Genomic DNA, 14,484 nt, shown 5'->3' with positions numbered 1-14,484 from the left:
CTGCACCGTACAGACTTGCCTCTAGCACAGAGGCTGCCTGAGCCCATCATGGGAGTGGCTGGCAGCTCCCACAGCAGAACATGGCCTGACTCCTCCTACAGCTTCTGGTCTCAAATAGAACACAGTGCATGGTTCTGGTTTCCCCAGAGGCACTCAGTGATACAACATAGCCTCATGGAGAAGTTACCAACCATGAGGGGTAGCTTTAACCAGTGAGAGCCAGGAGAGCAGAAGGGGCTGGCTGATGAATTTCCTGCCCTTCCCGCACATCTCCCACCACCATCCTAATGGGTTGTTCTGTAATGCAGTGGTTCGGATGGCTTCCCCAGTGACATCCACGTGACTGTGAAGTCAGCTCCATCTTTCTTAGGGAGCTGTGGCTGGCCCAGGAAAGCTTTGTGTTTGCTTTCCCCATTTTCTGGACTCACTTCCCTTTCACCCCACCCTTACTTCTCTGGAATTGCAAACTCGCCCTGACTCTCTTCCAAAAATGTCTTGCCTCTTGTGCTCTTCCGAGAGAAAACTAAAGCCTTCATCTCATAAATGTACATAGCCAAGGAAAACATAGGTGCATAATCTATGATGGCATCTGTAGGGTCTTCCTGTCTTTAATGATATAATTTGAGACAGCACAGGTTTTTCTTGTGTCCTCAGGCCGTGCTGCAATTAGTGACTGATATGGTTTGGCTCTGTGTCCCCACCCAAATCTCACCTTGAATTGTACTCCCACAATTCCCACATGTTGTGGGAGGGACCCGGTGGGAGATAATTTGAATCCTGGGGGGCGGTTTCCCCCATACGGTTCCCATGGTAGTAAACAAGTCTCACCAGATCTGATGGTTTTATCACGGGTTTCTGTTTTTGCATCCTCCTCATTTTCTCTTGCCATCACCAAGTAAGAAGTGCCTTTTGCTTTCCGCCATGATTCTGAGGCATCTCCAGCCATGTGGAACTGTAAGTCCAATTAAACCTCTTTTTCTTCCCAGTCTCAGGTATGTCTTTATCAGCAGCATGAAAACGGACTAAAACAGTGATTACACGGTTACCTTATGCTCAGCGGCATGACAGGTTACAGGACCATTGGTGGCATCACAAATCTCATTATGAACTGTGTGTTATGGGTTCAATTGTGCTTCTCCTCAAATATATGTTGAAGTCTTAACTCCTGGTACCCCTAGTTGGAAATAGGGTCTTTGCAGGTGTAATCAAGTTCAGATAAATTATGAATTGTGTTGGACCCTAATCCAATATGACAGATGTCCTTGTAAGGCCTGTGTCACTATTCCCACCCAAACCTCCCAAGGCAGGAGAATGGAGGATTCTTCTCTGGGAAAATGTATGGCATCTCATGTCAGTTCCTCCACTTATTCCGCTCAAGTCATTTAACCACTCTGAGTCTGTATATAAATCTACAAACTGGATATAAGGATGTTGTGAGATGCAAAAGAAACCATGAATGTGAAAATTCTTCAAAAACCAAAGGGTATGGTTCAGTGTTCATCACTATTGCTATCACTGTGGCCAGCCAACCCATCTGTGTATGAACAACTTTGGCTTCTTTCAAAATTGAAAGCAAGGCCAGGTACGGTGGCGCATGCCTGTAATCCCAACACCTTGGGAGGCTGAGGTGGGCCGATCACCTGAGGTCAGGAGTTTGAGACCAGCCTGGCCAACATGGCGAAACCCTATCTCTACTAAAAATACAAAAATTATCTGGGTGTGGTGGCATGTGCCTGTAATCCCAGCTACTTGGGAGGCTGAGGCAGGAGAATCGCTTGAACCCAGGAGGGGGAGATTGCAGTGAACCAAGATTATACCATTGGACTCCAGCCTGGGTGACAAGAGAGAAACTTGGTCTCATTAAAAAAAAAAAAAAAAGGAAAGAAAAACTCTGATACCATGTGCAACTATATGCCTTAAGACCACAACCTTCTCAGGAATTTACTTATCACTGAATATCTAACTGGGTGCAATGCTCCCTAAAATAATTTATCATAAACAGAGCCTCTAAAGTTCTCTGTCTCTTGTTTTGCTTTATATGAAATAACTATGAAGATAAAAGCAACTGTTAACAGACAACTTCTTCCTACCCACAGAAGATTCTCTCGTGTCAAGGGGAGCACAGTAAAATGTTCCCAGATGAGACAGTCATGTGTGGGGTTATGGGCCCATTATTGAACAAAATAAGTGTTCGTAGCTCACCAGGCATCTGTCAGTGTGCTTGCTGAAATAAAACATGTAAACTCAGAGGCATTCGCCCAGATAAACACCACCTGCCGCTGCATTTTAGAAGATCACTTTAATCTCTCCAAGTCAGAAATTTTCTTCCTAGACACCAACTGCTTCTTGAGGAACAGTTTTTGGGAGAAGAGTGGAATCCCCCTCTCATCTCAGCCCAGTACTTTGGCAGGTGCTAATTACATCCTGGATCAGAGAGAAACTTCTGCACACTTCAGCATTGGGGGAGGTGGCAACCGCATCTCAGCAGGCAATGAGTGGATGGGAAATTGCTAAAAAGCCTTTCTGGCCAATCACAGGGGCTGGGGAGGTGGGGACATGGGCTCTTTCCCTTGGAAGGAGGAAGGGAGCCATTGCTGTAGCTCTCCACTGTCAGCAAACAGACAGGCTCCCCTCATGTCTCCAGAACCCCTAGGACCATCCAGGAGCAGGCCGTTGGAGGAAGCCCCCACACTCGCCAGCTTTCCAACTCTCAATAAGCTACTTCTTTCTTCTCTGTCCATCAGAAGAGTGACATCTGTTGAATGGTCGGAGTGCATGATCCCTAGTTGGCCATTCTGAAAACAGAAGGTCATCTCACAGATTTGTGGTGGTACTGCTGGGCCTGACAGGTTGGGCTGCCTTAACCTATCCCACGTGGTGTGCAGACGCTGAGATTTCTCTGCAGAAGTATTTATGTGTTTGATTCCAGGGTGTTGCCTGGATCTCTAGAGTTGCTGGAGGTGTCGTGCAACGTACAGAGTATAGATGATATCACTTTTTAAAGTATTTTTGGGAAAAACACTGATTCCAAAATACGTCTGGCCCTGAGAAATTGTCAACTTGTACTTGGTGGTATTTGAGACCTGCCTTGACCCTCTCACCTAGACTAAGAGGAACACTTCTCAGGCAAACAAGAGCACGCAGCCTGGGCATTTGCTTGATACCCTCCACATTAGCTGTTCCTCCCATGAAGCTGCTCATGGAGAAGGATAAAGTGAACACACCTGGCTGTACCTTTCATTTGCTGCATCATTTCCCCATTGAGGACTCAGTTTCCCCATCTTCAAATGAGAAGTTCTACTTTCTAACATCTAGTCATTGTGTGCCATTGAGTCCCAAAGCACCAACTGTGAAACTCAGTGTTATGGACTGAAGGTTTCTGTCCCCCCAGAATTCATATACTGAAGCTGCAACACCTAATACAGCTGTAGTTGGTGATGGGGCCTCTAGGAAGTAATTAAGGTTAAATGAGGTGACACAGGTGTGCCCTTATAAGAAGAAACACCAAGGCGGGCACAGTGGCTCATGCCTGTAATCCCAGCACTTTGGGAGGCCAAGGTGGGTGGATCACTTGAGATCGGAGTTTGAGACCAGTCTGACCAACATAGTGAAATCCCATCTCTACTAAAAACACAAAAATTAGCTGGGTGTGGTGGTGCATACCTGTAATCCCAGCTACTCAGGAGGCTGAGGCAGGAGTATCACTTTCACCTGGGAGGTGGAGGTTGCAGTGAGTCAAGATTGTGCCACTGCACTCCAGCATGGGTAACAGAGAGAGAGTGAGACTCCATCTCACACACACACACACACAAAAAATACAACGACACCAGAGAACTCAACCTCTTTCCATGCACACGCATGGAGGAAAAGCTGTGAGCATGTGGGGCACAGAGAATGAGACCCCAGGGTATGGTGCCTAGCATGCTGGGCACTTTTGAATGTGAGGAAGTCGGAAGCCTCAGGAGCTGCCTCAGAGCCAAGGACTTTCTAATCTTCTCTTGTCTTACTTCCCTCTCCCCACCCCTGCCCCAGCACAGAAGCGGCACTCTGAAATTTCCTTATCTGATTTTGGAAGCTTCTTTCCAAAAGAAATGCAATTATCTGAAGACCCCCCTCCCTAGAATCTCATTAAATAACCAGGAAAGATTAACCACAGGGAGAAGAGAAGAGACTGGAAGTCATCACCACTTCCAGAGAGACTTTCATCTACTCTTCTGAGGGCAGCTGGAGACATCACCTGGGAGACTCTATCTGCAAAATTAGACAACCTTTGCTCACAGTGAAGTTCCACCCCTCACCTTCCCACCACGTCCTCCAGAGCACAGAGGAACTTCGTCCCAGGACATTGCTCTTTGGGCTCATTCATTTACTGAAAGTCATTTACTGCCCCTCACACTTGCCTATATCCCCATTTCCCTCTCCCTTATGAAGAGGGTATTTAAGCCTCAGCCACCTGGTGCTTCTTTCAATCTCATATTTTCTGTGGTCCTGTGCTTATGCACATTAGCAACTTTGTGTGACTTTCTTTCTCGTATTAGTCTGCATATTGTCGGTTTGTTCAAACCTTCAGAGGAAAAGTTTGAACTTCCCCACAGGACACAGCAGGATGGCAGCCATCTGCAAGCCAGAAAGAGAGACCTCACCAGAAACCAAATCAGTCAGAACATTGACCTTGAACTTCCAGCCTCCAGAACTGTCAGAAAATACATTTCTGTTCTTTTAAGACACACAGTCTATGTTATTTTGTAATGGCAGTCCAGGCTGACTGATACGCACAGTGTCCTTGCCATTCTAAGAAAAAAAAAAAAATCCACAAAATCCTGGTGAGATTTTAATTAAAAACCACAACAAATAAAATCTGAACTTGGATTTTAACTGTAAAGGATTAATCTGCATTCCATGGCTAGAGGAAAATGAAATTCAAGTTTTAGGAAAATCTAAGCGGCCAAACCCTTGAGTTGGACAACAGTTGGACCAGAGACACTGCTCGATGCCAGGACTGGCTATGAGGGATGGTCTCCTGGCAGCACTAGTGTGAGACCATGGCTGGGAGGGAGGCCAGGCTCGGACTGAGATGCAGAGGACTCCTCCCATCACACTTCAGCTCAGGACCCCAGGATGTTTTCCGTGGATCTTCCTGAAATTAAGAAGTGGATTTGCAGTTAACACAGAAACAGCAGAAAGGAGAAAGAGGATGTACATATCTCAGTTACAATGGAGGAGAGATTCACTGCAAGCAGCAGAGCCTGGTTTTGCATGCTGCACTGAGAGTTCGGAAACCCCACTCCTCCCATTGTGTGGCTCAACCATCCACTGATTTTTTCTTGTTCTCAGTGGCCCTGCCTTTTACTGCCCTTGAATAAATGTTTGAAGGAACAGCTATCCTCCCATGCAAATGCACACCTCTATTTCTATAGGCAACCAGAGAGAAAATCTTGAGTTTGGGATTAGAAGAATATGTCATCTGAGCTGATTCTCTAAAGGATGCCATTACAAAAGTCCCCTAAATGATAATTGCGGACTTTGTCCTGTTATCAACCACCCCCATCACCCCTCAAGCAGCTAGGTTTAAAATTGCCTGCTGACTGATTCCCTGGGGTTTTCTATGTAACTCTTCCATCTCCAGTAACATTGCACATGTGCACACATGCGTGCATACACACGCACGCACCCTAAACCCACAAATATTTATTGAATGCTATGTGTGAGACAGTGAAGGCCTTATGGAAAGTGTACAACATGATACCTGCCCTCAAGCAATGATGATCCTGTTGGAGAGTGTGTAAATCTATGAAAAACCAATTTGCAAAGCAAGAGTTAACTATTACCAGCCCCAAGGGAAGAGAGGACAGCTTAATCTTTAATAAAGCTGTCACCTCTGACCCACTGGGTTCTCACAACAGCTCTGAGAAATGCTCACGGCAAAGGCTGCAAAGTGATGAGGGAAGGACCGGAGGGGTTAAGCCATGTGGATTCGCAACACAGAAGGAAGATTGGCCTCTCCGAGCCATCAGCAGGAATGAACAACAACCAAGCGCCGTCTCAGTTGCAGTCTTGGCAGCTTTTCTGTACCGAATAAACAACTTAACAAAGAGACCTTGATTTTGATGGTTTGAAAATGGGAGTGGGGTTGATTTACCCAGTGTCTGGCTTTTGCAAAAACCACACCATTTGAGCTCTCGAGCACTCTGTTACCCCATCTCCTAGGGTAAATTGACTTTTAAATGAACACAGTTAAATACCCAAGTCTCTGTAACCCGGACAAAGGCTAAAAAGTGCACCTCCCTCCTACACAAGCCACATCAATTTCAGAAAGCGCTTTCTCTCTGACCGTAGTACATAGCCCTTTCCGGCCCCAGCCAGCAGAACGGAGCCCATGGAGCCAAAGCCTGAGGTCCGCGGGCTCAGGGGCTGAGGAGGTGGGATGGGAGCTTCGGATTTGAGAGGAGGGGAATGTTGAGAGAACCATTTCCCCACCTGCTGCCATCATCTCCTCTCCTTCCCACTTATCTTGCACACATAAAGGAAAAAGGATTGAGTTCTTAGAGCAGCAGGTTCCAGTCTGTGGCCTGGGGACTCTTGGGGGGCCGTTGGCAGGAATCTCATGTGCAGGATGCTGATCACTCTATCTGATCATCCATCTCCCTGCCCACTCCCTTGTCGCCCCATCAGACATCAGACAAGTCCCCCGCCCCAACCCATGCATGCTGTGCTATGCTGGATGCTGCTGAGAAGATCAACATGAATCTGATAAGGTCCCTGCTGTCAAGGCCACAGAGTGGCCTGTGGAAAACGTAAGGCCTGCTCACTGGTCCAAAGCACTGTGCAGTCAGACAGATTGAGGTCCAAATCTTAACTCTACCATACAATAGCTTTGTTTCCTGGAGCCTCAGATTCCTCATTGGCAAACATCCCAGTCAAGTAAGTGAAACTGAAATGACCCTGCCTGAGCATACAGTAGATACTCAATGAATGTTAATCCCCATTCTCCTTCCCAGGAGAGGATTAAACGATTACCTAAGACTGGCCTACAGGACTGAAAAAGGAGATTAAGACAGAGCAAAGCATGACAGAACTGGGAAAGACCTTTTCCGCCTTACCTAATAATTTTATTCTGTTATGGAAAGGAAGCTGCTGGCCCACTCCTGCCCAAAGCATTGTAGCTTCCCTCTTCTCCCGATGTCGTAACCATGTGTTCCTAGCACCTAGACACATGGTGGCCATTAGTGGCTATTTCATTAAATGAGGTTCTCCTGGTGTTTCCCAAGTCAATAGCAGCTCTGCACCCTGCATTACTGTGTTCCCATCTCAGCAATCCTGTGCATTATTGAGGACATAGGCTCATCTGCTGTGAAAGATCCAAAAACAAGAGAGAAATAAACTTCTGTCATGCAGACAGCCCAAGGAGGGAGTGATCTGTTATGAGGGAACTCAGTTTCTGCTAGGCCTTGTGTTCAAAGTTATATGCAGTTTCCAGCTTAGTTTTCCTAATGATGCTGGAAGAGATGACAACTATCCCAGTTTTACAGAGAAGAAAAATAAGTTCAGAAAGGTGACGTGACAACAGACTCCCAGGCCAGTGCTCCTGGCACTGTTCCACAGCTGCCTTTTCTGATGGCTGCGAGTTGTGGGCTGAAAGTCCTAGGGCGGTTCTGTAATTCCAACTACTTGGGTGGCTGAGGCAGGAGAATCGCTTGAACCCAGGAGGTGGAGGTTGCAGTGAGCGGAGATCACGCCACTGCACTCCAGCCTGGGCAACAAAAGCGAAACTCGGTCTCAAAAAAAAAAAAGTTAAGATCCAGCCATTCTTCTCCTAGAGAAAAAATATCGATGTCCATGTCAGGGAGGGGAACAACACACACTGGGGCCTGTTGTGGGGGCAGGAGGAGGGAGAACCTTGGGACAAATAGCTAATGCATGCAGGGCTTAACATCTAGATGACGGGTGGATAGGTGCAGGAAACCACCATGGCACCTGTTTACCTATGTAACAAACCTACACGTCCTGCACGTGTATCCTGGAACTTAAAATTAAATTAAATTTAAAAAATTTATAGATAGATGTCCATGTAGAGACTTGTGCATGGATGTTCGGAAGAGCTGTATTTGTAATAGTCCCAAACTGGAAACAGCCCAGATGTCCTCCAGCAGGTGAAAGAATGAACACACTGGCATATCCATGCCACGGAATACCACTCGGCAAGGAAAAAGAGGGAATGACGGACACAGTCAACAACATGGATCACGCTCAAAGGTATAATCTAAGTGAAAGAAGTCAGATACAAAAGGCTGTTGTATGATTGCCTTTATATGCCGCTCAGGAAAAGGCAAAACCATTACAGACAGAAATCTAAGCCACCGTTGCCGGGAGCTGGGGATGGGAGGAGTGATTGAGTTCAAACGGAATGAGAGGGATCGCCCGGGGGTGATGAAAATATTCTGTCTGGATCGTGCATCGTGGTGGTGTTGACGCACTCTATACATTTTGCAACTCTTACAAAACTGTTCACCTAAACTTCACAGTATGCAAATTACGCCTCAATAAATCTGACTTTAAAAATTTTTAAGCATTATCATTACCATATTCAGCGATGGTTTCCTCCTTTTTTTTTTTTTTAGTAAAAGCTTATCACTAAAATGAGAGAAAAAGAGCACTATTTCTACCAATTTCTGCTGATTAATCCATGACTAAATGCCACATTTTCATATGGAGGGCTATAAATAAAGATTTCTATCACGCACACGGTACATGCGTGCACTGTACCTGATGAGGAACTTTCAGAGCCCCTGCCTCTGTGACAGTCGCTGGCACAGAATGGAGATGAGGAAAGTGGCTGTTCCCATGCTCATGATGCTGTTTCTCATGCTCGTGTCTCTCTCCACAGCCACAGACACACGAGGAAGGCCGGCAGCGCCAGTATTATCATTACTTCTGTTTTATAAATGTGAAAATGAAGTGAAAGATCTTGCCAAAGGTCACACAGCAGGTCCGTGGCAAACTCTGAATTTGAATCCATGTCTTTACACCACAGACAAAGTCATACATTTCCATTAATCTTCTCTCCAAAAGCAAGAAAGTGAAAGGCAGGCGGGAGGCGGGGATATGGACTTAATTGCAAGCCCTGTCGAGGGGAAAATTCATGGGCAGGAAGAAAGCTTGTTACAGACCGTGGTCTGTTCTGGGAGCTTCCACAAACCAGCTCCGGTGAATCTGAAAAGGCGCCCACGCCTTCGCACCGGGAGCCTGTGAGGTGGTGCGGACCCAGGTGTGACCAGGACAAGGACACACTGGACGTTGCTCAGCTGTGGCCTCCACACAGGTCATGAGGCAGACGGAGTCCCTGGGAGTTTGACGTCCTGGACCCAACCCGGCCCCACCCGGTCTGGCTGCGTTGTGAAGCCACCAGACAGCCCCTGGGCCCAGGACAGCCTGGGAAGGGAGGGCTCCATGAACAGGCCCCCACCCTCCTCCCTCCTGTGTCCCCATTCTGCCGTCGCCTCCTTTGCCAGGGCCTCAGGTGGCGCCGGACCCCCCTTCCTGGCCCGGAGGCCTCCTCTGAGGCCCTGTCCCCGTGGGGGGCTCCATCCTGTTCACCACAGGCAGCACTTCCCAAAGGGAGCTGCTCCACCGGGTCTGAGGGACGGTGGGTGGGGCGTGTGGGGAGGGGCATTTTCAGAAAGAGTTCTGAGGAAAAAAATGACTTCTGTGGGAAATTCCAGGTTGAAGTGTCATGGGTTGAATCGTGCCCCTTCCAAAAGGTTTGTTGAGATTCTAACCCCCAGTGTTACCACTAGAGTGTCGTGACTGCCAGTTGTCCAGGTTCTTGGCGTTTTGAACAAAGAATTGGACAAAACGCCCAGCAAAGCAAAAAAAGAATGAAGCAACAAAAGAACGAAAGCAGGGAATTGTGGGAGCAGACCGAGCAGCGGCTCAAAAGCCCGGATCCAGAATCTTCTAGGGTCCAACTACCCTCTACAGGTTTCCCATTGGCCACTTGGTGATCACATCATGTAAATGAAGTGGTTGCCCACAATTGGTTGCTTTCTGCAACCAATCAGAAGCTGAAATGAAGTTATGAAGGTCACACTCCTGTGCAAACATGTGATTGGCTGCAAAAAGCAACCAATCAGAGGCTAAGGTGAAGTTACGAAGTTGCACTTCTATGCCAATGAAGACTCAGTGGCCGGCAATCCGTCTGATTGGTTGCCGACAGCCAATTTCCCATTTGTGGCACAGAAAAGGTAGGGGTTTAGCAAAGGAAGTAGCCTCTGGTCCTTTTGTTACTTGGTCCTGCAAAGTTAGGTTTTTCGTTTCAATTTAGTTCTAGGAAGTCGGCTTGAAATGGCCTTAGGTTCCCTGCCTCCAAACCCTATTCTCCTGCCTCACCAGCACCTCAGAAGGTGACCTCCACTGGAAACAGGTTTGCTGAAGATGTAATTAGTTAAAATAAGATGTCCTGCTGGACAAGGGTGTGGCCTTAATCCAATGTGACTGTGTCCTTATAAGAGGAGAGAGAGACACACAGACACATAAGGACAGAAGCAAGCCTGAGGTGCCACGGATGCCACGGACGTCACGGACACCACGGACTGCCAGCCACCAGCAGCTGGAGGAGCAGGATGAACCCTCCCTAGACCTCCAGATGGGGCACGGCCCTGCCGACTCCTGGACCTCAGACTTCCGGCCTCCAGAACTGTGAGAGAATTGATGTCCGCTGCTCAAGCCCCAGCGCGATGCTTTCTTACAGCAGCCCCAGGATACTGGGACACTGGGACACTCACACACACGATGTCCACAACCATTTTTTACTTTTCAGAGACTTGAACAAGCTAACCTGCAAGAAGTTCCAAGAAGGAGGAGGCAACACACCCTTGTCTCCATTTATTTTACCACAAACATTTTTCCTCAAAAACACTCAGTGTGCCGTGAAAGGTGCTTTGAGAAGTGGGGGTCTTCGGCATGCATCTGTGGTACCCCAGGAAGGTGACATAGAAGGAGGGGCCAGGCAGGGACCACAGAGTCTGGGTGCCCCTCCAGAGAGGGTGTCCCACCCAACCACAGGCCAACACCAGGCCCTGCAGGGACTCCTACTCGTGCTCAGTGAATGAGTGGGCACCCGGACTAGCAGGAATTTCATCCTGTTGATAGACGACCGACGCTCTGCCTCTGGACCAGTGTAGGGCTTCGCCCCAAAGGGAGGCCCCACCAGACATCTGCTCACCTCCCTGGCCTCGTCTCCCAAGCCTCCCCAACCCCTTGCCCACCCCAGGCTTCAGTGACACCAAGCTGTCACATGCCTTGCCTTCTCTGCTCTGGGTCTTCTCACACGCTGTTCCTGCTGTCTAGAATGACCCCCTACTCCCACCCCAATTCGACCTTTTGTCTGCTGACTGGATTGCCACTCATTCTTTAAGGCCAAGCTCAGAGGGTATGGACGCCCCTCTCAGGCCACACCTCCCCACCCCCTGCCAGCACCTTCTGCAGGGAGGGCCCTGACAGCTCCTCCACCCCGGTGTCCAGGCAGCCCCTTACAGTGAAGAGAAGATGAACTTCAACATGTTGGTGGCAGTTCACGCTGACCTTCCCCCTTTGGCCTTGGGCAACTTGCTTTGCCTCTTCAGATTTCTGTTTTCTCATCTATAAACAGTATCTATGAGCCAGATGTTTGTGAAAGTAAAATAGCGTATTACTGATAGGTGCTAGACATCTAGTTGGTGTAAATAAAATCGCATTGTTATACTGTTGGTAACACAGGATTTGTCTGGGGGCAGCTGGACGGGGAGCTCCTTGAGGACAGAGGCAGTGGGTGTGTCGCCCCTCTCTGCAGCCAAGCCCCCAGCCCTCCTGGAGTGAATGTTTGCTGACTGCACCAGGCAGCCATCCCCCTGGAGGCTCAGCAGGGTGTGGGCTGTGTTGTCAGCCCTTCCTCCTCCTGTTCACAGCCTTCTCCTAATGACTCAGGGGCACTTGTGGCAGCATCCTCTGTGACAACACACTGCCTTGCTCCAGGGCTGGCAAAGGGATCCTTCCCCCAGGTGCCTAGAGCCTAACAACACCTAGAGCACTGTGATTCTGAGTCGGATTCTGAGTCGTGGGGACGTGAGCATCAGGGGTCTCCCCCAGGCACTCCATTTAACATTCACCCCCACACTGGCACCATCAGCAGAGCAGATAGCATTTCCTGTCTCAGAACGTTCTTGTCATTTGTTTAAGCAAGTTGAAAACTGCTGCACCAGATCCCACTGAAAGGAAGTACCCAGAAGGCAGGTGGGTTGGGAAGTAGGGGAAGAAGGTCCTTCCCTTTATATGTTGTAATTTTTTCTATTTTCTAAATTTATTTTTACTGGATGTTCTAACATGCTGATAAAAGCCATCTACAAAAACATGCATTCATTAAACAGATATTGGTACCTTCTATTCACCAAGCTCTGTGGGGGTAATGGAGGCAACATTAAAATTAAAAATTCCTACCCTTAATAAATATATTGATTAAGGTACATGTTAAATGGCTAGAACAACGCCCCTATAGACAATGACCCAAACCCTATAGGATTTTGTTTTTCTTTTTTGTGACAGTCCCCAGGTGACTTCCACTCCACAAGGGCATTCCAGGAATCAGCTTTCTTCTATCTTTTTTTTCTTGGTGAGGTATAACTTACATGCAATAGGCACATAAATCTTAAAAGAATAGCTCGATCCATTTTTATGTGCATATACACCTGTGTAACCACCACCCAAGTCAACGTACAGAACTTTCCCAGCACTCAGGCTAAGCATGGTGAGTCACATCTATAATCCCAGTACTTTGGGAGACCCAGGTAAGAGAATCACTTGAGGTCAGGAATTCAAGAACGGTCTGGGAAATCTAGTGAGACCCTGTCCCTACAAAACATAGAAAGAATTAGCTGGGCATGGTGGCGTGCAACTATAGTCCCAGCTACTGGGGAGGCTGAGGCAGGAGGATCACTTGAGCCCACGATGTTGAGGCTGCAGTGAGCTATGATTGTGCTACTGCACTCCAGCCTAGGCTACAGAGTAAGACCTTGTCTCAAACAAAAAAAAAAAAAAAAGAAAAGAAAAAAAGAATGCTTCCAACACTCAAGTTCCTCCTGTCTTATTGCTTTGTAATACCCGAGGGTGTTATCTTCATTCCACAACAAAACTCACTCATTTTATCACCTCTACATTTCAACGCACAGGAAAGAGAGAGAAAAAGGAGGAAGGCATGTAATTTCATAATTTAAAAAAAAAAAAAAAAGTGATGATCTGGAAGTTGCAGAGATTGCTTCTGTCACACTCTATTAGCTAATTCTTAGTCATATGACTATATGAGCTATAAGTGTAGCTGGGGAAAATTGCCTCTAGCTGGGCAACCACATATGCCAAATAAATTCTCGAGTTTTTATTACTAAGAGGAAGTAGGTGTTATGTCCATTTTATAGATGAAGAATCTGAGGATCAGAGAGACGAAGTGGTTTGCTTTAGCTAAACTGAATTATAAACCAAAGTTTGTCTGATCCCAAAGTTCAGGCCCTTATCCTAACACTTGTCTTTAAATTAATAGAAAGATTGGGCGTGGTGGCTCACACGTGTAATCCCAACACTTTGGGAGGCCGAGACAGGCAGATCACCTGAGGTCAGGAGTTCAAGACCAGCCTCATCAACATGGTGAAACCCCGTCTCCACTAAAAATACAAAATTAGCTGGGCTCAGTGGTGTGTGCCTGTAATCCAGCTACTCGGGAGGGTGAGGTAGGAGAATCGCTTGAATCCGGGAGGCTGAGGTTGCAGTGAGCCAAGATTGTGCCACTGTACTCCAACCTGGGCAACAAAGCCAAACTCTACCTCAAAATAAATAAATAAAGTCCGGGCGTGGTGGCTCACGCCCGTAATCTCAGCACTTTGGGAGGCTGGGGCGGGTGGATCACCTGAGGTCGGGAGTTCGAGACCAGCCTGACCAACATGGAGAAACTCCATCTCTACTAAAAAAACAAAAATCAGCCAGGCATGGTGATGTATGCCTGTAACCCCAGCTATTCAGGAGGCTGAGGCAGGAGAATTGCTTGAATCCAGGAGGCAGAGGTTGTGGTGACCCAAGATTGCGCCATTGCCTTCAGCCTAGGCAACAATTGCGAAACTCCATCTCAAAAAAATAATTAATTAATTAACAGAAGTCTCAGTTGAGACATCTATATCTAAGAATACTTAAGCCATTAGCATAGAAGTGATAGCCTTAAGTTCTGCAGCAGAACAATTCAGAAACAATTGATGTTTGTATAAAAATTTCTGTTAAGTTTCGACTTCCAGTATGGTGACATGAGTAGCTCCTGCACCTGCTCCCCAGTGAAACTGGTGAACATTATTTTTTTTTAAAAAAAACAACCATTTAAATTATCTGATAATAGTCCTAAGGGCATAGAGCAAATGAAACATTTATTCAAGAAAATCTGCAAGAACTCAGTAAGAAGAGTGAAAATTTGTGGTA

The 14,484-nt window shown here is 47.2% G+C and overlaps 1 long non-coding RNA gene across 1 annotated transcript in view; it reads right to left on the bottom strand.

Moving 5' to 3' along the window:
- Positions 1-4,852: 4,852 nt before the first annotated feature.
- The window catches only part of LOC112605183, a 44,085-nt gene continuing 34,453 nt past the window's right edge, over positions 4,853-14,484 (bottom strand). Inside the window, exon 2 of the long non-coding RNA XR_003115370.1 lies at positions 4,853-5,137. This is a non-coding gene — a long non-coding RNA (uncharacterized LOC112605183). The remainder of the gene's footprint in view (positions 5,138-14,484) is intronic.

The sequence above is a fragment of the Theropithecus gelada genome, chromosome 13 (assembly GCF_003255815.1).
Source record: "Theropithecus gelada isolate Dixy chromosome 13, Tgel_1.0, whole genome shotgun sequence".
Lineage (NCBI taxonomy): Eukaryota > Metazoa > Chordata > Mammalia > Primates > Cercopithecidae > Theropithecus > Theropithecus gelada.
The sequence above is the reverse complement of the archived record's forward strand: the minus strand, read 5'-3'. Positions and strand labels throughout refer to the sequence as shown.